Here is a 25,140-nt window from a genome sequence, read left to right as displayed (position 1 = left end):
CATGTGGTATGTAAGGGTCAATCAATAAGTTCCTCTTTAAAGCTCTACATCAGCCCCCAACCTTGATTCCCCCCCCCCCCCATCCTGTATATTTTTCACAAGTGAGCAGTGACTTTTATCCCCTTGGATGCCAACAACATACACACACTTTTTTTTTTCTTTGACTGTTTTCATATGCCATTGTGGTAATATTACTGCACTGGTAACATGTGACACAGAGTGGGGTTTTAACATTTCCATGACTGCCATTAATACTTAAAGTGAAGGTAAACTTTGATGAATAATAGTCCGTTTTTTTAAAAATACTATTAAAAACAGGGGCACTTTCATTCATCAAAGTTTAGAAAGCAGACATTTTGATTAAAAACGTACCTTTGTTTTTTCCCCAGCCAGAGCAGCTTCCCCCACACAGAGATCCTCTCTTCACGCGTCATCAATGACTAATCCAGCTTCCTCCAATCATGGCATGGCCTCAGGCAATGACTACCCTGGGGGGAAAGCCATGATTGGAGGAATCTGGATTAGTCATTGATGACATGTGAAGAGAGGATCTCCGGGTGGTGGAAGCTGCTCTGGTTGTGCAAAGAAGAGAGGTAGGTTTTTAATCAAAACGGCTGCTTTGTAAACTTTGATGAATGAAAGTACCCCTGTTTTTAATAGTATTTTTAAAAAACGGGCATTCATTCATCAAAGTTTACCTTCACTTTAAGGCAATAGGTTTTTTTCTTACCCTTCTTGGCTTCAGTAACACATAGATTAGTGCTTCTACAATGTTGCTTCTATCCAGGCCATGTTAGTACTATGTTAGTAGGGGCATAACAGGCCATTTACATTTAACTGTGGCAGGGAACTTTATAAAACTGTACATTGAAGTGTCCAGTATGATTAAATCAATTTTGCTGGACAGACTGCTAAGAATACTGGACGTCTGGCAACGCTACCTACACCAGGGGCCGCCAACCTTGCGGACCTCAGGGACCACTAAACTCAAAATTTTGAATCCCGTGGACCACTAACATTAATTTTTTTTAAAAAGGTACAAACCTCTATAATGTGTGTATGTATGTATATATACAGTATATATATACATATATATATATATATATATATATATACACATACACCCCCCACACACACACATATATATATATATACACACACACATACTGTACATAACTAGTATAACCATAGCTAAGTTTACATTATGTATATAGTTGCACATTTTTAAGAATTCTGAATGACAGAGCTGAGAGAATACTTTCAAATGACAGATGAAGGGTGAGTGACAAATTTTGAGCTGGAAACAGAGAGGCAGAAAGTGGGAAAAAAAGAATTATGTTTAAAAGGACCACAAGACTTCCAAGTTACCTCCCCAGTTAGGAATTATTCAAAACTACTTATGATCATGGACAGACATTGGAGTCATAAATTAAGTTTATATCAGAAAGCTCTCAATATGGATGTGAGCTAACCACGACTGATGTTACTGGCAATTACTATAATACTGGTGAGATATGGCTGATCTGCTGGATGGCAATTACTGGAATTCAGGTAGAATGGCTTTGTGCGCTGGAAAATTATTAGATGGTAAAATAATTAATATTTAATTTTAAAAAAAAGAAGATGGAGGGGAGGAAGACAAACAGTGATGTAAGTCCATCTGAAGGAATTAGGAAAACTACTATGTACAAAGAGACAGGTAAAGGGAAGAAGATAAATTAAATATTAGAAAATAAATTAAATAAATTAAATATGTTTTTAAGATTTTTTTTTAATATACTTTAATTCCACTATTTCAAGCCAAGACTATACCAACCTCTGCGGGCTTTAGAATGGAAGCATCTTCCTCTGAGCAGTGTGCCGGGCGGGAGGAGTTAAAAATACAATCTAGCTACGCAAGTTGCGCAGTACTACGCAACGTGCGTAGGGAGATTGTAATTTAACTCCTCCGTCGGTTTTCACTGATGTCCAGCCAGGCACTGTAGGGAGTGGCGGCGCAACGGGGGTGACACCATCAGAGGAGATTAAAGGGACAGTCAAGTCCAAAAAAAACTTTCATAATTTAAATAGGGAATGCAATTTTAAACAACTTTCCAATTTACTTTTATGACCAATTATTATTATCGGTTATTTGTAGAGCGCGAACAGATTCCACAGCGCTATACCAATGTTGCTTTGTTCTCTTGGTATTCTTAGTTGAAAGCTAACCTAGGAAGTTCATATACTAATTTCTTAGATCTTGAAGACTGCCTCTAATCTGAATGCAGTTTGACCACTAGAGGGCATTAGTTAATGTGTTTCATATAGATAACATTGAGCTCATGCACGTGAAGTTACCCTGGAGTGAGCACTGATTGGCTAAAATGCAAGTCAAAAGAACTGAAATAAGGGGGCAGTTTGCAGAGGCATAGATACAAGGTAATCACAGAGGTAAAAAAGTGTATTTCTATAACAGTGTTGGTTATGCAAAACTGGGAATGGGCAATAAAGGGATTATCATTCTTTTTAAACAAAGAGAATTCTGGTGTTGACTGTCCCTTTAATTCCTGCTTGATGATGTCAAAGACCAACACCATCTTCTCGTGGACCACCAGGGGTCCACGGACCACTGGTTGGCGACCGCTGACCTACACCACATTATCTTGCATCAAATTGCACAACTGTGCTCACATGTAATCACTCATACCTGTGCTTAATGGACTCTGCATTGTAACATGTGCTGCCGTTAGTCATTTTTTCCTAGGTTGATTGACAGACAAGTTAGTGCATGGTACATACATGCAGTTGTTAACCCCTTCCTGCCGGGTCTTATTTGTCTACATCAGAACAAATTTCCTATGTAAACAAATAAGGAAAAATTGAAATCACACAATCATTCATGCGATCGTGGGATTTTAAGGATGGGATTGTGTCAGGGGAAAGTGCCTATGATACTAGGCACGCCCTCCAGCCCGCGATTTCATTCAGGAAGCACCTATGGCCTCAGTACAGCCAAACGGCTAGAACATTCCATGCCTTCCTAACGGCGCTAAAGCCCAACGCAGTTAGAAATGGCATGGAACGACCATAATGGTGGAAAGGGGTGCTGTTCTCTGAGTTAAAAAGGCTAAATTAGCCTTCCTTTACAATTGTATGCTTGGCCTGGTTTCTTAAGATAAATATCTTTCTTCTTATGCAAAGCAACAATGTATAAACTATGGGACTTTTCGCTTCATGTCATTTTGTGTTAAAGGGATTGTACAGTTAAAATCAGATAGAGCATGCAAATTTATATAACTTGTCAGTTGAATTCTATTATCTTATTTGCTTCATTCCCTTTGTATCTTTTATTGAAAAGCATACCTGTTTAGGGTCAGGACCAGCAATGTACTACTGGGTGCTGGCTGCTGATTTGTAGTTGCACATATATTCCTTTTGTCATTGTCTCCTTCAACAAGAGAACTAAGGACATATGATAATAAAAGTAAGACATGCCCAATAAATAATTTGAATAATTTTCCTTATCAGTCCCCCCCCCCCCCCTTCATGCTAGTGTTTCTTGAATGTAGAAGTCAAAAGAAAAACTTGGAGTAATATTCAGTGAGGTTGCAGGAGCTGTTGCATTTTCTGTAAAGCTGGTAACATTTAGATCTGAGGACAAATAAAAGTAAATATAGACAGAGATATGTGATCTGGTGCAGATTATAGGTCAGCACAGAGGTATGGACAGACTCATGGTCAGATTGGCAAGAATCACAGGGAAGCTGCTTAGAAGCAGGTAACCTGGCAATTGAGCATTCTGTAAGGAAGGACTCAGCACAAATATTCAGCAAAGGGAAAGCAGTGTGATCCTCAAATGTGACGGCGCATTTTTCTTAATCTATAAATATATTATAGCCATAAATGGAAACTGCTTGTCAAGAACAATATTTCTTTTGTGTTTTCTTGATGTCATGTGAGTCTTCCCTAGTATGTAGCTTTGCTCAACGTGAAGTACGCAGAAAGTTCTCAGGAATGTTTACAACTCCTCTCCACTTCCCTTTATTCCCTGCCTGTGGGCTCCATATCTGTTATATATTTGGAGTGTGATAATGGGGGCTGCAGCACTGCCCAGGAGCAGTTGGGCTGAGGACAGGCTGGCAATTGACTCCTGATCTGCCATTGGTGGAAATGCTGGTTATTGCAGAGTTTACCAGCACACTTGCTTTTTCCACTGACTGGCAGTATAACTTTAGCAACCAGGTCCAGCTAGGGCTGCTACCCAGTCAGTATCTGTGTGTAAGTGTAATGTGCATGCAGACATTTATCTTTGTAAGCAATGTGCATGTATATATCTGTGTGTGTGTACGTGTAATGTGTGCGCATACATGTGTGTAATTGTATTGTGTGTATATACATGTGTGTGTGTGTAAGTGTAATGTGTGTATATAGACAGTGTGTGTGTACATGTAATGTGTGTGCATACATGTGTGTAATTGTATTGTGCGTATATACATGTGTGTAAGTGTAATGTGTGTATATAGACAGTGTGTGTGTACGTGTAATGTGTGTGCATACATGTGTGTAATTGTATTGTGTGTATATACATGTGTGTAAGTGTAATGTGTGTATATAGACAGTGTGTGTGTGTACATGTAATGTGTGTGCATACGTGTGTAACTGTATTGTGCGTATATACATGTGTGTAAGTGTAATGTGTGTATATAGACAGTGTGTGTGTACGTGTAATGTGTGTGCATACATGTGTGTAATTGTATTGTGTGTATATACATGTGTGTGTGTAAGTGTAATGTGTGTATATAGACAGTGTTTGTGTACATGTAATGTGTGTGCATACATGTGTGTAATTGTATTGTGCGTATATACATGTGTGTAAGTGTAATGCGTGTATATAGACAGTGTGTGTGTACGTGTAATGTGTGTGCATACATGTGTGTAATTGTATTGTGTGTATATACATGTGTGTGTGTGTGTAAGTGTAATGTGTGTATATAGACAGTGTGTGTGTACATGTAATGTGTGTGCATACATGTGTGTAACTGTATTGTGCGTATACACATGTGTGTAAGTGTAATGTGTGTATATAGACAGTGTGTGTTTACGTGTAATGTGTGTGCATACATGTGTGTAATTGTATTGTGTATATATACACATGTGTGTGTGTATGTAAGTGTAATGTGTACATGCAAACAGGTGTATAATATGTATTAATACTTTCCCCTTCTGGTGAACCGCAGTCGTCCCACAGACAGTGTGTGTGTACATGTAATGTGTGTGCATACATGTGTGTAATTGTATTGTGCGTATATACATGTGTGTAAGTGTAAGTGTAATGTGTGTATATACATCTATGTTAGTGTAATATGCGTATATACACCTGTGCGTGTATACAGCTGTGTGTGTGTAAGTTTAATATGTGTATATACATCTGTGTGTGTAACTAATGTACATGTATACAACAGCTGTGTGTGTGTGTGTAAGTGTTATGTGTGTGCATTCATGGGTAAGTGTAATGTGCGTATATACATCTGTGTGTTTAAGTGTAATGTGCGTGTACACAGCTGTGTGTGTGCAAGTGTAATGTATGTATATACATCTGTGAATGTATACAGACTGTGTGTAAGTGTATACATCTGTGTGTGTAAGTGTAATGTGCGTGCATAAATCTGTGTAAGTGTAATGTGCGTGTATACATCTGTGTGTGTAAGTGTAATGTGCGTATATTCATCTGTGTGTTTAAGTGTAATGTGCGTGTACACAGCTGTGTGTGTGTTAGTGTAATGTATGTATATACATCTGTGAATGTATACAGACTGTGTGTGAGTGTAAGTGTAATGTGCGTATATACATCTGTATAAGTGTAATGTGCATGTAAACAGCTGTGTGTGTGTAACTGCATTGAGCGTATATACATCTGTATAAGTATAATGTGCATGTAAACACTCAGCTGTGTAAGTGCAATGAGCGTATATACATCTGTGTAAGTGTACTGTGTGTGTATACAGCTGTGTGTGTGCAAGTGTAATGTGCGTGCATACGTGTGTAAGTGTAACGTGCGTGCATACATCTGTGTAAGTGTAATGTGCGTGTATACATCTGTTTGTGTGTGTCTATGATTAAGGCCAATTAAGGCCGAAACATGTTAGACGTGTCTACCTGTCTGTGCCATGTTTTTTTAACTAAGCTATGTTTTAAGCTGAAGAAATAAAGTATTCTTTTAAGTTTTTAACCAGTGCCATTTTTTTCATGGATAATAATGTGCGTATATACAGCTTTGTGTGTAAGTGTAATGTGCGTGTACACATCGGTGTGTGTGTAAGTGTAATGTGTGTGCATACAGCTGTGTGTGTGTAGAAGTGTAATGTGCGTGTATACATCTGTGTGTGTAAGTGTAATGTGCGTATATACAGCTGTGTGTGTGTGTAAGTGTAATGTGCGTGTGCACATCTGTGTGTGTGTGTAAGTGTAATGTGTGGGCATACAGCTGTGTGTGTAAGCTTAATGTGCGTGTATACAGCTTTGTATGTGAGTGCAATGCAGGTGTACACATATGTGTATGTGTAAGCGTAATGTGTGTGCATACATGTGTGTGTGTAAGTGTAATGTGCGTTTATACATCTGTGTGTGTGTAAGTGTAATGTGCTTGCATACAGCTGTATGTGTACGTGTAATGTGTGTGCATACATGTGTGTGTAAGTGTAATGTGTGTGTATACAGCTTTGTATGTGTAAGTGTAATGTGCGTGTATACATCTGTGTGTGTAAGTGTAATGTGCGTGTATACAGCTCTGTATGTAAGTGCAATGGCGGTGTACACATCTGTGTATTTGTAAGTGTAATGTGCGTGTATACATCTGTGTGTGTGTTATGTGCGTATATACAGCTTTGTGTGTAAGTGTAATGTGCGTGTACACATCGGTGTGTGTGTGTAAGTGTAATGTGTGTGCATACAGCTGTGTGTGTGTAAGTGTAATGTGCGTGTATACAGCTTTGTATGTATGTGCAATGGCGGTGTACACATCTGTGTATGTGTAAGTGTAATGTGCATGTATACATGTGTGTGTGTAAGCGTAATGTGCGTGTATACAGCTTCGTATTTAAGTGTAATGGCGGTGTACACATCTGTGTATGTGTAAGTGTAATGTGCGTGTATACATCTATGTGTGTAAGTTTAATGTGCATGTACACATCGGTGTGTGTTTAAGTGTAATGTGTGTGCATACAGCTGTGTGTGTGTGTGTAAGTGTAATGTGCGTGTATACAGCTTTGTATGTAAGTGCAATGGCGGTGTACACATCTGTGTATGTGTAAGTGTAATGTGTGTGTATACATCTGTGTGTGTTGGTGTAATGTGCGTATATACAGCTGTGTATCTAAGTGTAATGTGCGTGTACACATCTGTATGTGTGTAAGTGTAATGCGTGTGCATATAGCTGTGTGTAAGTGTAATGTGCGTGTATACAGCTGTGTATGTAAGTGCAATGGCGCTGTACACATCTGTGTATGTGTAAGTGCAATGTGTGTACATACAGTGGGGCAAAAAAGTATTTAGTCAACCACCAATTGTGCAAGTTCTCCCACTTAAGAAGATGAGAAAGAATACATTCTTTCCAAATCAGACAATGTGATTGTCTGGATTTGTTTCCACATTTTGTCTCTCATAGTTGAGGTATACCTATGATAAAAATTACAGGCCTCTCTCATCTTCTTAAGTGGGAGAACTTGCACAATTGGTGGCTGACTAAATACTTTTTTGCCCCACTGTACATGTGTGTATATATCTGTGTGTGTGTAAGTGTAATGTGCGTGTATACAGCTTTGTATGTAAGTGCAATGGCGGTGTACACATCTGTGTATGTGTAAGTGTAATGTGTGTACATACATGTGTGTAAGTGTAATGTTCATATACATCTATGTTTGTGTGTGTATATGTATTTATGTCTGTGAGTGTGGCTATACTATATCATGTGTTTTTATGTGTGTGTAAATTAAACTGCAATGTGTTCCGTTTGAGGACACTGGAGACTGCATACTTGGCCCTATGAATGCTCATTACTGATGTTTTACCTTCTGCTTGTCGCAAGGCCAGAGGCCCAGAACTGTTTTGCTGAGTACTTATACCTAAAAAAATGTTCCTCTGAGTAGTTTAATTTTGAGGTCACATAAATATATAGTCCTTTAATAATGATGGGGATAATCAGTATTCCCAAAGATCCCCAAAAACTATGTTTATTGTTAATGACCTGGATAAATGTAACAAATGAAACAATAGATTGGCCTAAAGAGGAACATTATTGAATGAGTATATGTGATTACTCAATTTAGGAATATTATTAAGGGATGGGTTTTGTAAAGGGGAAGTATTTTCCATGTCTTATTTATATTTATTCCTGGCTCTTAAAACCATGTTTTGGCTGCCTCTTATATAAACTTTTCAAATCCTAACTAACTTCATTCAACTACTTCCTGAGCTGTTTGACATAGCTGCATCAGCTGCATCCAGTGAAGCAAATATTATTCTCAGAATTCACTTCAGCTTATTCTGGTTATGAGTACTTGTGAGATCCCACCTCAGTTGAGTACTGAAAATCTTGAAACTCACTGCTGAATTATAAAATGAAATATATTAAAAACCTTAAATTTATTAGACAACATTACTCAAATCCTAGGTATTCCCTTTGGGCATTTTCTCATGACAGTGTGTTTAGCTGTGGAATTCTGTCATGTGAGTGATAGAACAATGGTATTCACTTTCTCATGGTAAAATGGTTAACGTATGATATAAATAAACTTGTTCTGCTCTTTGGCTCGTCGTTAGCAGTAGTAAATCAGGAAGGCTGTGTCTGAGAATGTCATCTACACCTGCATGGTATTTACCTTTGTTCTTTATAATTGTTTTTCACGGTTGAATATAATTTTGGCAGTACTAGTGCACAATGTGCTTTGATTCCCTTGTCAGAAGTGTAGATAGCTGTCATAAGTAAGCAGGTAATTGCTAACAAAAAATATTGTTTGGCATTGCTATACCTAGTGCAGCTTCTTACCTTACAAATGCATATAAGGCCCCAATTCTAAAAACTCAGTGCACATTACCAGTGGCGTCACTAGGGTTGGTGTCACCGGTGCGGTAAGTTATGGTGTCACCCCCCCAGTAATGTTTTTTTTTACTGCAAGAAGAAACTTCTCCAATGGACAGAAAACAGACACACACAAACACAAAAACACAAAGACACACATAAGAACACACTCAGATGCACACACAAACACTTGGGAACACACTCAGGCGCACACACAAACACTCAGACACACACACACTCAGACACACACAAAAACACTCAGGCACACACACAAAAACACTCAAACACCACACACACACATACAAAATATGTAAACTGCACTGCATTAATTATAGAGCTGCTCCCTGGCTCAGCAAAGCATCACATGAAAGATAAACAGTGCACTCTAAAAATAAATCACTAAATTAAAGGTTTAGGCGCACAAACTTTGAAAATTCTGCTCTTTGACTCTGTTCCAAGTCTGTCAGTGCACAGCCCCGGGCCGCGTGCCTAACGCTTTTTATGGCCAATCACCTCTGCTATGGAAAGATAGTACAATCTTAAAGTGGGGGATTTATATTGGGTAGAATGCAACATAAAATCATATGCCAAAGTACTCTAAAAGTCCCGTTTATGACCCTCATATTTCCTTGTAAGACACGGTGTGACTACTCCTTCTGATTGGGTCACTGGCTATATCCACTTGGCATCAGTTCTCTACATCTCCTGAGTTGTCACTAGTGCCAAAATGACATGCTCTAATGTATTATAATGTCCCACTAAGTTCACACAAAGTTTAAAGGGACAGCCTACTTGAAAATTGTTATTTTAAAAAAAAAGATAGATAATCCCTTTATTACAGTGGTTCTCAATCCAAGTTATTTCATGAACCGTTAAATTTTAGGTGGATATGTCTAGCCCCGATTGTCACACATACAAACACACACCCATATATATATATATATGTGTGTGTGTGTATATATATATATATATATATATATATATATATATGTGTGAATATGTGTGTGTGTATGTAACTATGTGTATACGTATGTATATATGTGTATACAAAAAACACACAAAATATTTGTGTGTGTGTGTAAATATATATATATATATCTTGTATACACACTTTATCTCTGTGATACATTACCTTGTATATAAGCCTCTGTAGACTGCCCCTTATCTCAGTGCTTTTTACAAGCTTGCATTTTAGCCAATTAGTGTTGACTCATGCATAACTCCACGTGAGTGAGCACAATGTTATCTATATGGAAATTTAGAGGTTTAGAAGTTATAAAGTATATTAATATGAAAATGTTGGTTGTGCAAAGCTGGAGAATGGGTAGTAAAGTATCTATATTTTTAAACAATAAAATGTTTCAAGTAGACTGTCCCATTAACAAATTCAGGTTGCCTGGTCACCTTGGTGAATATAAATGATAGCCCTACGTAGTTTTAATAAAAAACTGCAGTTTCATATTCCATCACAAGGGGTCAGCAGAAAGTGACTGTGGTGTGTCTCTGTAACCAGTTCACATTTACTTCCTTATACAGTATATATAAATATACTAAAAAAAAAAAAAGCATCCTTAAACAACAACCCCAATTCTGGGAGACAAATAATTAGCCCCATACATATAATTATCCCCTGAAAGGCATAGATTCCCTAGTATCAGTGCTCATTCCAAACTAAAACATAGCATTTATTAGATAAATGTAAAAAAGCTCATAGTTAAATATAATAAACCATGTTCGATTCAAATATATATAAAAAAAAAAAAAAACACTCTGCAGACTTTTTGTCTCCCAGCATTGGGGTTGTTAAAGGATGCTTTCTTTTCTTTCTGTATAATTTGATATTATAGCATTTAACAACCCCTCTTATCCTGACTGTTAGGAAGAGTAAATTGTACTGTACTTAAAGGGACAGTAAACACCAGAATTTTTGTTGTTTAAAAAGATAGATAATCCCTTTATTACCCATTCCCCCAGTTTTGCATAACCAACACAGTTATATTAATATACTTTTTACCTCTGTGATTAACTTGTATCTAAGCGTCTTCTGACAGCCCCCTGATCACATGACATTTTATTTATTATCTATTGACTTTCTTTTCAGCCAATTAGTGCAGTACAACGCAAAAATGGTGATAAAAGTAAATTGGAAAGTTGTTTAAAATTACATGCCCTGTTTGAAACATGAAAGGTTTTTTTGGACTTGACTGTCCCTTTAATTGATTAATAGCACTCTATAATAATATTACATCTGATATCTATCTATCTATCTATCTATCTATCTATCTATCTATCTATACACACACATATGTGAATTTATTTTCGGATAAAGTAACAAAAAGACTTAATGCAAATATAAAGGGATATGAAACCCCCAAATTTTCCTTTGTGATTCAGACAGAACATATCATTTTAAAAAAAGTTTCCAATTTACTTCAATTATGAAATTTGCTTCGTTCCCATGATATTCGGTGTTTGAAGAGATACCTAGGTAGGCATCTGGAGCAATACATGGCAGGAAATAGTGCTGACATCTAGTTCTCTTGCAAAAGGATAACATTCTCGCAAAACAACTGCCATATAGTGCTCCAGAAATAGGCCGTCTCCTGAGCATACGTCCCTGTTTTTCAACAAAAGATACCAAGAGAAAGAAGAAAACTGATATGTTATTCTGTAGCAACACAACATAAATGTATTGTAATTACAAACGGCCAGATTACGAGTTTTGCGTTAGGAGCTGTGCGGTGCTAACAAGCAGTTTTTTCTCACCGCTCACTTACCTACAGCGCTGGTATTACGGGTTTTTGCAAACCCGTCGTTAAAAGGCAAGAAGTGAGCATAGAGCAAAATTGTGCTCCATACCGCACTCCAATACCAGCGCTGCTTAAGTCAGCGGTGAGCTGGTCGTACGTGCTCGTGCACGATTTCCCCATAGACATCAATGGGGAGAGCCGGCTGAGAAAAAGTCTACCACCTGCCAAAAAGCAGCGTAAAACTCAGTAACGCAGCCCCATTGATTCCTATGGGGAAACACATTTTATGTTTACAGAAGTGTAAAGGGTATACTCAGGCGCCAACAATACAGAGGCTAAGGTTAAAAATGAGGATTTATTTACATATATTTTACTCACATATAAATATACAACTGCATGGATCCACGCTAAAATTATAAAAACAGTAGTCTAAAAATATAAAATCAATCAATCTCTGAAATGAGGAACAAACTGTTGAGTGTGTCCCAATGCGGTACAATGTGTCCCCATGTATTACCAAAGGGACATAATAAAAAACATTGATTACAGTTTAAAACTAGTAGAAAGTAGTAAACAGCAGTAAAAATAAATATAAATAAACAGCAGTAAAACTAAATTTGTGGTGAGTGACCGTGTTAAAATATTGTGTTAAAATATTGAAACAATCCAAGTGTGAAAAATGTGTTAAAAAATGACTGTATGTGCGGTGTCCTTGAATATTCAAAGAGTGCAAAAAAATATACCTAAAAAAATCCAAACAACTCCAAAAGATGTGAGTGTCTTAAATATATCCTAAACAATTTCCAGAAGTCCTATGAGTGTCCAAAATAGATAAAATAAAAGTCAATTTGCTCTGTGCTTGTTCAGTGTAAAAAAATAGTTCAGTGCACAAAATTTACAAAAATAGTAAACAGAAAAAAACCTGCGAAGAAAGAAATGAGACACAATGTGTAAAAACTTTACAGAAATATCCTCCTATTGGAAAAGAGCTTACCAGGTCTACGCGTTTCGGCCTCTCCTAGGCCTTTATCAAGACATTTTATGTTTACACCTAACACCCTAACATGAACCCCGAGTCTAAACACCCCTAATCTTACACTTATTAACCCCTAATCTGCTGCCCCCAACATCGCCGCCACCTACATTATATTTATTAACCCCTAATCTGCCACTCCGGACACCGCCGCCACCTACATTATACTTATTAACCCCTAATCTGCTGGGGAGCTTAGTTTTTTTTAGTTAATATTTTATTTGGGGGGTTGGTTGTGTGGGTGGTGGGTTTTACTGTTGGGGGGTTGTTTGTATTTTTTTTTTACAGGTAAAAGAGCTGATTACTTTGGGGCAATGCCCCACAAAAGGACCTTTCAAGGGCTATTGATAGTTTAGTTTAGGCTAGGGTTTTTTTTTATTTTGGGGGGGGGGTATTTTGATAGGGCTATTAGATTAGGTGTAATTAGTTTAAAGATCTGTAATTTGTTTTTTATTTTCTGTAATTTAGTGGGGTCTTTTTTTTTGTAATTGAGCTAATTTTATTGAATTTAGTTAATTGTATTTAATGTAGGGAATTAATTTAATTATAGTGTAGTGTTAGGTGTTATTGTAACTTAGGTTAGGTTTTATTTTACAGGTAAATTTGTATTTATTTTAGCTAAGTAGTTATTAAATAGTTAATAACTATTTAATAACTATTCTACCTAGTTAACATAAATACAAACTTGCCTGTAAAATAAAAATAAACCCTAAGCTAGATACAATGTAACTATTAGTTATATTGTAGCTATCTTAGGGTTTATTTTATAATTTAGTTAATTATAGTAATTTTCTTTAGATTTATTTAAATTAAATTTGTTAGGGGGTGTTAGGGTTTGGGTTAGACTTAGATTTAGGGGTTAATACATTTAATATAGTGGTGGCGACGTTGGGGACGGCAGATTAGGGGTTAATAAGTATAATGTAGGTGGCAGCGATGTTAGGGGCGGCAGATTAGGGTTTAATACTATTTAACTAGTGTTTGCGAGGCGGGAGTGCGGCGGTTTAGGGGTTAATATGTTTATATGTAGTGGCAATGTCCGGAGCGGCAGATTAGGGGTTAAAATTTTTATTATAGTGTTTAAGAAGCGGGGGGGCCTCGGTTTAGGGGTTAATAAGTATAATGTAGGTGGCAGCGATGTTAGGGGCGGCAGATTAGGGTTTAATACTATTTAACTAGTGTTTGCGAGGCGGGAGTGCGGCGGTTTAGGGGTTAATATGTTTATTCTAGTTGCGGCAATGTCCGGAGCGGCAGATTAGGGGTTAAAATTTTTATTATAGTGTTTGCGAATCGGGAGGGCCTCGGTTTAGGGGTTAATAGGTAGCTTATGGGTGTTAGTGTACTTTTTAGCACTTTAGTTATGAGTTTTATGCTACGGCGTTGTAATGTAAAACTCATAACTACTGACTTTAGAATGCGTTACTGATCTTGGAGGTAGAGGGTGTACCGCTCACCTTTTGGCCTCCCAGGACAGACTCGTAATACCGGCGGCTATGCAAGTCCCATAGAAAAAAGGGTTTACGAAGTTTACGTAAGTTGTTTTGCGGTAAGGCCAAAGAAGTGTGCGGTGCCCCTAAACCTGCAAGACTCGTAATAGCAGCGGGCGTAAAAAAGCAGCGTTAGGACCTGTTAACGCTGCTTTTTTACCTTAACGCAAAACTCGTAATCTAGCCGAATGTAAACACAACCAGCAGAAGAAATCACACTCACAGTGGGAGGTAGAAAAGATGAAGCTCTAAAATGTTAATTTGTAATTGCTCTTCCTAAGTATTGTACAGAGACAGAGATAAGAAATGGAAGCATTTGAGTGATATGATAACGAGATTTGATCTGGCAGCAAGGCAAGCCTATTTTGATGGGCTTTGGTTTCAAAAAGCAAATCCAGCTATTTATTTTTCAAAAATAAGAATAAATGAGCAATTTCTCAAACATTTTATATACTGCAGCAGGTATAAAAAGTTATGGGGAAGTCAATCAGGGAAAAACATTTTTACAGTGAACTGTCCCTTTAAGATTCACTTTTGGCCTTCTCCAATACCTATGTTTTTTGCTTAGGTGAACTATTACAATACTGTAATGATAGACTGTGTGGAGCTACTACTTTGGTATCTAATATATCTAGAACAAAGGTGCCCACACTTTACACATAATTACCATGTTTCACTTGTAAGGCTACTGAGTAACAATGAATGAAAAAAAATCTTTTAACAATTTTAAATGAAAAACTATTTGTCAATATAAGTGATCTCAACTGATACATGCACATCCATGGGCCCAGAAATACATGGCCTGAATCCTTTAAGAAAGTGAAGATACAGAAAAGAGAAACTTCCTGTTATGAAAAGGGAAGGAAGAATAGCATTGTGGGATGGGGAGATGCAGGCCCAGATAATACACATTTGAGGATTGTGTTATAGGACATCCCTGATCTAAATGCAATCCAAACTGACAAAGCTTTGAATGTTATTTCCATTATCTGCCAGTTATCCCCCCACTCCATGTGTTTTCTTTTTAATTGTTTTTTGCCTTCCACATGTACTAACCTTAAGGCAATCTACCAAATGTTCTGTCTACATATAATTAGCACATAATCATGTGCAACTTGTTGGTTTGTTCTGCATCTCAGATCAACTTCCTTTTAGTCTCCATTCCATTTCCAGTGTTTATTAACCCTATCTTTTAGCTTTCTGTGAACCACCATGCAACCAATTCCATAACAGTGATGCATGGATTAGTGCAAAAGATTGTAACATTGACCAAAACATGAGGAAATATTTGTATAAGATCTATGTATATCTAACTTCCTTTTAGTTTAAATGACACATCCCTTTGGATTTCATTGTGTTTGCACAATGAAACTGCTCAATGTTTGGACATCCTAGGTCCTTCTCACACCCTGTTAGCTTGTTTGATCATATGTCTTTACCCCTCCTTTGTAGAACTAATACAAGAAATAGAACAGTCACAATGTACTGTATTATTATAAATAAAGTATGTGAACATATGAATATCTGCTATATTGAATTGTTTTAAAGGGCCATAGAAGCTAATTTATTTAAAGTGACATGAAACCCTATTTTTTCTTTCATGATTCAGATAGAACATGCACTTTAAAACAACTTTACAGTTCACTTATATTATCTAATTTGCTTAAATCCCTTGGTTTCCTTTGTTGAAGAAGCAGCAAAGCATTACTGTGAGCTAGTTAACGCATTAGATGAGCCATTAACATAAGGCATATGCGTGCAGCCACCAATCAGTGGCTACAGAGCATACCTAGATATCCTTTTAACCAAAGGATCGCAAGAGAGCAAACAAAATTAGATAATAGAATTAAATTAGAAAGTTGTTTAAAAGCACATGCTCTATCTAAATCATGAAAGAAAAAAATTGGGTTTCATGTCGGTTTAAAGGGATTGTCTAGTCCAAAATAAACTTTCATGATTCTGATGCGACTTTAAGCAACTTTCTAATTTACTCCTATTATCAATTTTTATTCGATCTCTTTATATAAAAAAGCTGGAAAGTAAGCTTAGAAACCAGCCCATTTTTGGTTCAGCACCTTGGTAGCACTTTCTGATTGGATGGCTACATTTAGACACCAATCAGGAAGTGCTACCCAGGTGCTGAACCAAAAATGGGCTGGCTTCTAAGCTTACATTCCAGCTTTTTTTAAATAAAGAAACAAAATAACAAAGAAAAAATGATAATAGGAGTAAATTAGAAAGTTGCTTAAAATTGCAATCTCTATCATCATTACAGTTTAGTTTTGACTATACTAGCCCTTTAACCTTGCATTTTAGAAACAATACATCCATCAATCCATCCATATAGATGGCTGGAAATTTCCATTTGTCCAGGACTAGTAAGAAATTGTGGCAGCTAAGTATGAATTTACAATATAAAACTGATTTGTCTATTAAACCATTTTAACCTGTGTATGTTTGTACAATATTATAAACACACACACAAAATTAGGTGACTTATTTTACATCAATGATCCTACAGTAACCCACCATGTATCACTGAAGCAGGGGATTCTGGGTATGGATATGTAAATGAAGCTCACAATGCTTAATCTCTTTTGCTAAATATAAATAAAGGATATCTAAAATAAGAAATCTGTAATAAAATTATTGGCATCTCTTATGTGTTGTAATCTCAATTCATGTAAATCACTGTGATGTGATATAAACTTCATGTAAATAGTACATTTGCTTATTGTATCTGCATTGCTTTAGAGAAAGTAAAAATATTAATATATAGAGTTAAAGGAACATGAAACCCAATTTTTTTCTTTCATGATTTAGAAAGAGCATGCCATTTTAAACAACTTTCTAATGTACTTCTATTATCTAATTTGCGTCATTCTCTTGATATCCTTTGCTGAAAAGCATATCTAGATAGGCGCAGTAGCTGCTGATTGGTGGCTGCACATAAATGCCTTGTGTGATTGGCTCACCCATGTGCATTGATATTTATTCAACAAATGATATCTAAAGAATGAAGCAAATTAGATAATAGAAGTAAATTGGAATGTTTTTTAAAATTGTATTCGCTACCCGAATCATGACAGAAAAAATTGGGGTTTAGTGTCCCTTTAATGTCCATTCAAGTCCACTAAAGATTAAACAGTGGAGTAATATAGAAAAAATGTTTATTGAATATATTATACTGCAAATTAAAACAAATTGTTTCTCTTGTCAATTCTGCACCAAAAAGTGACTTCCATTGAGACATTTCAACTGAAGAAATATTTTAAATTATAATTTAGTAATATGTTCTGGAAAAAAATGGGCTGTAGAGATAAACTCATAAAAAAGCAGATCATTTGATCAGTCAGCAAAGCCACATGACAAACAGCTGAAAGGAATTACATGGGCTATGGCAGTAGCATGGCTTGGGTGCATTTTTGTATGATTCCTTGCAAATTCCTGAATCATCTGCTCTTTATACGGTCACATACTCAACCTCCACTTTTTGTTTTAAACTAGCAACGGCTGAGAAAGTATCGTTTTGGCTATTGATGATGTGTGGTGGGAATGCAGTCTTTGAGAAAAAATTGTAATAATCCTGAAATTTACAACTAAATATCTAATTTTTTCTCACATAAGGTATGTGACATAAATGCATATTTGTATACTTTTTATGTGGAGAAATGTACTAACGTATTTCATTTTTATCTTGATTGAAAACTAATTCACTATTTCCCCTCAATTTAAAAGGCCACTAAATTTATATATATATCTCACATTTTTCCAATATTTCATCTAAAGACACTGTGGTTTTAAATGCTTAGAGTTTTTGGTAAATAAAACGTATATTTATTTTCAGAATTTTGGGGTTCCTACCTTTCTCAACCAATAGATGTGTCCTTATAAGTTAGTAAGCAGTTCAGTTCTTTAGTATTTGATGTTCACAGACATGCATGTTTTGTTAATATCAATAGAAAAATGAGTAGCTTTTACTAAATAAATTATAATAAGAGACACAAAAAGACAAAACATACAAGGTCTGGCACTCTCTTGCAAGCACAAAGCTAGATTAAAAGCAAAAATGGAAGAGTTAGATACAGCATTTGCCCAGATGGTTTAATATTTTTGTTTTTTAATTTTCCCAATGGGCTTTGCACCCAGGCTGGTTTAGAGTTAACCTTCTGAGTTGCTGGGAGATGTACAGCATTCTGTGAGTGCTGGTAAGTACCCAGACGTAAGTTTTCAGTGACATGAGATATGTACCCAGTTCTATTTGAGAATGCAGTCTATTTCTGTGTATATAGATAGAGTTCAAATAATTTTTGTCCAGTGTGCTATTAATGGATGTAAACGGATGCATACGTAAATAAAAAGTATAAATAAAAAGTCATATCATTAAAAATCTGAGAATACACACACACACACACACACATATATATATATATATATATATATATATATATATATATATACACACATACATACACACATACAGGTTACATTTTAGACATTTTAAAAGTGGAAAGGATTATTGATTTATTAATCCCCAGAATAATAATTTAGACCTGTAATGTTTGCTTTTGATTACAGTTAAAGCAAATAATCCTTATTTACATTTTCTAGATTTTTATTGAATCATTATAATAAGGTACAATTTGGGTACATTTCAGATGAATCTCAATCAAAATATGGAAAATAAACCATCAAATCTATTACAATTTTTAAATTGGACCTTTTATTTCTTCACTGCATAAGGGGCCACAATACAAGAAAAAAATACTAATAAGGGGCCTCTGTTTCTGCACGAGCCTTGAGGCTTGCCAGAAACGGCAGTTATGAAGACGCTGCTCCGTAACTGGTCCGCCTGCTCTGAGGCTGTGGACATCAATCCGCCCGATCCTATACGATCGGGCTGATTGACACTCGCTGCTAGCAGCCGATTGTCCACGAATCTGCAGGGGGCAGCATTTTACAAGCAGTTCACAAGAACTGCTTGTTCAATGATAAGTGCCGACAGCCTATGCTGATGGCATTCATCGATGTTTGTCGGACATGATTCGCTGAGCAGATCATGTCAGACAGACCGATGATAAATTGGCCCCATAGTCTGAGAGAGGCTTAAACTTTGTAATGTTTGTATTTTACAAATATTGTATTTCTGAAAATGTCTTTAATATGTAAATTAATATGTAAAATTCAAATAAAATTACAGGGTCACACACATTGCATAGATTGGTATTATTTGTTTATGGCTGACAGGAACAAATCTGTGTATACTGCTAAAAAAGGACAAAATGTATAGTAACATACATTTGTAAATAAATATAAAAATATTACAATATTATATATCAGTGTTCTCCTGGGTGGCATTATTAAAGGAATAGTCTAGTAAAAATTAAACTTTCATGACTCCGATAGAGCATGCAATTTTATGCAACTTTCTAATTTACTCCTATTATCATTTTTTGTTTGTTCTCTTGCTATCTTTTTTGAAAAAGCAAGAATGGAAGAATAGGACCCGGCCCATTTTTGGTTCAGCACCTTTGTAGCAATTCTGATTGGTGTCTAAATGTAACAGAAAGTAAAGGATGGAAGCTCACCAGTTTGCCAAAAGTGATTTACTTTATTGTAGAGACAGCAGGGTCTCTACAATAAAGTAAATCACTTTTGGCAAACTGGTGAGCTTCCATCCTTTACTTTCTGTCACTGTTATATGGGAGTTTGGTAGTAACTCCTTGGAGCTCAGATCATTGGCGTTAGTGCTGGATATTTCTGACTTTCTATTTGGTGTCTAAATGTAGCCATCAATCAGCAAGCACTACCCAGGTGCTGAACTAAAAATGGGCCGGCTCCTAAGCTTACATTCAAAGAAAGATACCAAAAAAAATTAAGAAAAATTGATAATAGGAGTAAATTAGAAAGTTGCTTAAAATGGCATGAAAGTTTAATGTTGACTTGACTATTCCTTTAAAGGGACAGTTAAGTCTAAAAAAAAAACTTTCATGTTTCAAATAGGGCATGTAATTTTAAACAACTTTCCAATTTACTTTTATCACCAATTTTGCTTTTCTCTTGGTATTCTTAGTTGAAAGCTAAACCTAGGAGGTTCATATGCTAATTTCTTAGACCTTGAAGGCCGCCTCTAATCTAAATGCATTTTGATAGTTTTTCACCACTAGAGGGCATTAGTTCACATGTTTCATATAGATAACATTGAGCTCATGCACGTGAATTTACCATGGAGACAGCTCTGATTGGCTAAAATGCAAGTCTGTCAAAAGAACTGAAATAAGGGGGCAGTCTGCTGATGGCTTAGATACAAGGTAATTACAGAGGTAAAACTTCTATAATTATAACTGTGTTGGTTATGCAAAACTGGGGAATTGGTAATTAAGGGATTATCTATCTTTTAAAACAACAAAAATTCTGGTGTTGACTGTCCCTTTAAGTAGCTGGGTGGGGGCAGTGTAATACTTATACATTTTTTTGTTATTATGAATATTACTTAAGCTATTCACAGCACAAATTAATTCTAGTTTAACATACATTGATTAGTAATCATTTGTGCACCAAATATTAATAAGTATTAGCTAATTTTATCGTAATATTGGCATAAATTTTAGCAAGGTGGTCAATAAAATCAGCCTGGTCGTGTGCTCATTAAATAGATTCTGGTTAGAACACTAAATATAATTTTTGGGATTACACAAAATTAAAGGGACAGTCTACTCCAGAATTTGTATTGTTTAAAAAGATAGATAATCCCTTTATTACCCACTAGTCTTAAAGCCTGTGTACACGGGCCAAAATGTGTAAGGCCAGGTATGTTCCCCTATCCCCCATCCCCCCTCCCAATCTTCTCTGACTCCTCCCCCGTCCCTGTGAACAATTTTTTTCTGTAGCGTAGCGGTTCAGCCCCCCTCCAGTGATGGGCCGCCCACCCGCCTCCCTCCTAACCCTCCCACGCCACCAATGATCGGTACCACCGCTGCCCGATGCAGAGAGGGACACAGATTGTCCCTCTCTGCTTCGTTACCTCTGCAAGACTATTTCTGCATTGCCCCACTCTTGGGGCATGCAGAAATAGCACAAACTTGCTACTTTTAGCGAGATTGCGGCAGAGAGAAACAGTCTCTACTGCGCATGTGCATTGTCTGGCGCAGGCGGCAGTCACTGATCCTTACGACCAGGTATGTTTGTCTCGCGCTGCAGTCTTTACTGCGGATGACTGTATCCGACAAACATACCTGGCCTTTTATAATATTGGATTCCCCAGTTTTGCTTAAAGTGATGGTAAACTCTCCCCTTTTTAAAATCAGATCCAGAATATTAGTGATTTTAGATGGAGTTTAATTCATCAGTTGTAATGAAGATGTTTCATGACTTACTTTTTAATATAGTTATGAAATTCAAACAACAGTTTGAATTGTTCTCCAATCAGCACGCTACCCATATGGCACTTTTGTTGTAGTAATAGCGCTGATTGGAGAACAATTCAAACCATTAGCTCAAAGAAAAATTGACTTTTGTAGAGGGATGTGGAGAGCTAAATATTTGAATTTCAAATCTTCATTAAAAAGTAAGTTGTAGCACATCGTCATTACAACTGAGGAACTAAACTCCATCTAAAATATCACAAATATTCCGGATCTGATTTTAAAAAGGGGAGAGTTTACCATCACTTTAACCAACACAGTTATATTAATACACTTTTTACCCTTGTGATTACCTTGTATCTAAGCCTCTGCAGATTGCCCCCTTATTCCATTTCCATTGACAGACTTGCATTTTAGCCAATCATTGCTGACTCATAAATAATTCACAATGTTATCTATATGGTGCATATGAACTAGCGTTGTCTATATGTGAAAAACTGTCAAAACTGAGATAAGAGGTGGCCTTTTAGGGCTTATAAATTAGCATACAAGCCTACCTAGGTTTAGCTTTCAACAAAGAATACCAAGAGAACAAGCATATTTATGATAAAAGTAAATTGGAAAGTTGTTTAAAATGACATTCCCTATCTGAATCATGAAAGTTTAATTTTAACTAGACTGTCCCTTTAAATAACATTCAGCTATGTTATTTAAAATAACACAGCGTATAAAAATAAATATATTTCGTGTGACAGTTCTGTTCTGATGTAAACACTACTAGTAAAAATGAAATCACGTGATCGTTGATGCGATTGGTGTGAAGGGGTTAAACGTGTTTGTTTACCTTTAATACAGAACTACAGTACTGCAAAAAAAGTATAATGTATTACTTGTGTACATTAGTGAATGTAAACCCAATGCACTGCTCTTTCCACTGTTAAACATCATTGAGTTGATCATAATCTTATCAAATGATTTATCTACAAAAATCCCCATAGACTTTAAAAAGGACACCAAACTAAAAATTCAACTTCAACGGATTGGACAGAGCATTACACTACTTCCCAGTTCTCTTTTATTATCAATGTTACTTAGTTCTCTTGGTATCCTTTGTTATAGACCCATCTGGCATCAGTGTTTGCAACAATGTTTATTGCAATGTTATACATACTTGCAAACAAAGCTGCCAAAGCTGATTGCTAAAGACACATGTACGCTCCTAAGCTCCTATCAGCCTGCCTAGGTTTACTCTTGAACAAAGGGATACCAAGAGAACAAAGCACATTTAATAATAGAAGTGGAAAGAAGTGAAAAGTGGAAATGATGCTCTTTCTGAATCATGAGTGTTTAATTTTGACTTTACTGTCCCTTTTAATGGTGATTAAATTCCTTGGCACAATTCAACATGATTTTAAATGGGACGTTAATATTTTTATTATAATTTAAAAGTCTCAACCATTTGTACTTCTTAAGGCAACTTAAAAAATGTGGCCTGTTTCAAAAACTGTTAACTTGTCTTTATTCAGCCATCATCGAATCAGTTTTATCATCCTCTATTTTAACCTGGTATAGCTCTGCTACTTTATCATTAAATTTTAATGCCAAATATCAAATGCATGACCTTGGGCGAGTCAGCGTCAGCCTCATTTGATACATTTACCAACTTTGCTTTTCACAACTATTTTAACATTCTATAAAAAGGGGGGGGGAGTCTTTTGTATAGGCTTTTAAAGGGATAGTAAAGTCCAAATTAAACTTCCATGATTCAGATAGGACATGCAATTTTAAACAACTTTTTATTTACTTTTATCATCAAATTTGCTTTGTTCTCTTGTTATTCTTAGTTAAAAGGTAAACCTAGGTAGGCTCATATGCTAATTTCTAAGCTCTTGAAGGCCGCCTCTCATCTGAAAGCATTTGACAGTTTTTCACAGCTTGAGGGCGTTAGTTCATGTGTTTCATATAGATAACACTGTGCTCACGCACGTGAAGTTATTAAGAGTCAGCACTAATCAGGGCCGCCACTAGAAATTTTGGGGCCCCTTACTTAACCAATGATCAGGCCCCCCCCCCCCCCTTTGACATGTGCAATTTTAGACCAAGTGACTGAAACGTATATGCACTTTATTCTTAAAGGGACATAATACTCATATGCTAAATCACTTGAAACTAATTCAGTATAACTGTAAAAAGCTGACAGGAAAATATCACCTGAGTATCTCTATGTAAAAAAGGAAGATATTTTACCTCACAATTTCCTCAGCTCAGCAGAGTAAGTTCTGTGTAAAAAGTTATACTCCCAGCTGCAGGTAAAAAAAAATTAAAAAAAATGAAGAAATGAACAGCAGCCAATCAGCATCAGCAGTGCTGAGGTCATGAACTCTTACTGTGATTTCATGAGATTTGACTTAACTCTCATGAGATTTCATAGTAAGCTTCCTTTACCTGATTGGTGAAATAATATGAGAGTGCACGATGCTCATCCCTTCAGATGTCCCAGGACAGACATACTAATATGCTGCTTAGAAATCCTTTACAATGGGAGGTGGCTACTGAGGAAATTTTGAGGTAAAATATCTTTCTTTTTTACATAGAGATGTTCAGGTGATATTTTCTAATCAGCTTTTTACAGCTATGCTGCATCACTTTCAAGTGTTTAAACATTTGGGTATTATGGCCCTTTAAGTGTAGTCAAACTTGGAAATGTTGTGAAGGTAGTAACACACAAACACAGAACTCAGTAGTAAGGTCAAAATGTCCTAAAAAGGAACAGACAATTAACACACACAAACTCAAACACAAACTTGCACATACCCCCAAGGAAACACCCACAGAAAACACACAAAGACACACACGCAGAGACACTCACAGAAAACACACAAAGACATACATACACACGCACACACACTCACAGAGACATCCACAGAAAATGCACAGACAGACACATAAACCCTCACAGAGAGACCCACAGAAAAGAAATACATACACACATTTATAGAGACACCAACAAAAGCACAAAGACATAAACACAGACACCCACAGAAACACTCACAGGAGGTAACATTTCTGCACATTGCCATCCCCTTATTTAACAGTGTGTGACATGCATGATAAAAAAAATAGCAAAAATGAAGAGATCACTTTTTAAAGAATCATATTTGTAAATGAGCAAACAAAAATACTTATGTGAATTCAGAATTGTACATTATTGATCTGTCAGAAGGGTAGATGAAGAAAAGTACTTTTGTAAGGTTGACATATGTTTGGGGGGGTTTCCCCCCATTTTCTCCAACCAAGAGCACCACTTCAAATCTGTGGTAAGCTGTACTTATGGATTTTGAAAATGCTGTACTCTATATAGTCTTGGTGGAACCATAAGCTGTGGTACTCATACCATTAGATCTGGTTAAATTCAGGATTTAGGCTTGTTTGTATGTATTTCAAAAGTCAG

The 25,140-nt window shown here is 36.3% G+C and overlaps 1 protein-coding gene across 3 annotated transcripts in view; it reads left to right on the top strand.

Moving 5' to 3' along the window:
* Window positions 1-25,140, top strand: part of RAB27A (RAB27A, member RAS oncogene family) — a 257,723-nt gene that overhangs the window by 27,529 nt on the left and 205,054 nt on the right. Inside the window, exon 2 of one of the 3 annotated variants that reach the window (XM_053717493.1) lies at window positions 17,833-17,952. The exons of 1 other annotated variant lie outside the window; for it this stretch is intronic. The gene's annotated coding sequence lies outside the window, so the exon portion shown is untranslated. Of the gene's footprint in view, window positions 1-4,160; window positions 4,258-17,832; window positions 17,953-25,140 lie in introns of those variants that run through there. One more of the 3 variants, XM_053717494.1, reaches the window with a different exon arrangement.

The sequence above is a fragment of the Bombina bombina genome, chromosome 6 (genome assembly GCF_027579735.1).
Source record: "Bombina bombina isolate aBomBom1 chromosome 6, aBomBom1.pri, whole genome shotgun sequence".
In the NCBI taxonomy this organism is placed as follows: Eukaryota; Metazoa; Chordata; class Amphibia; order Anura; family Bombinatoridae; genus Bombina; species Bombina bombina.
This window is presented reverse-complemented; position numbering and strand designations above follow the sequence as displayed.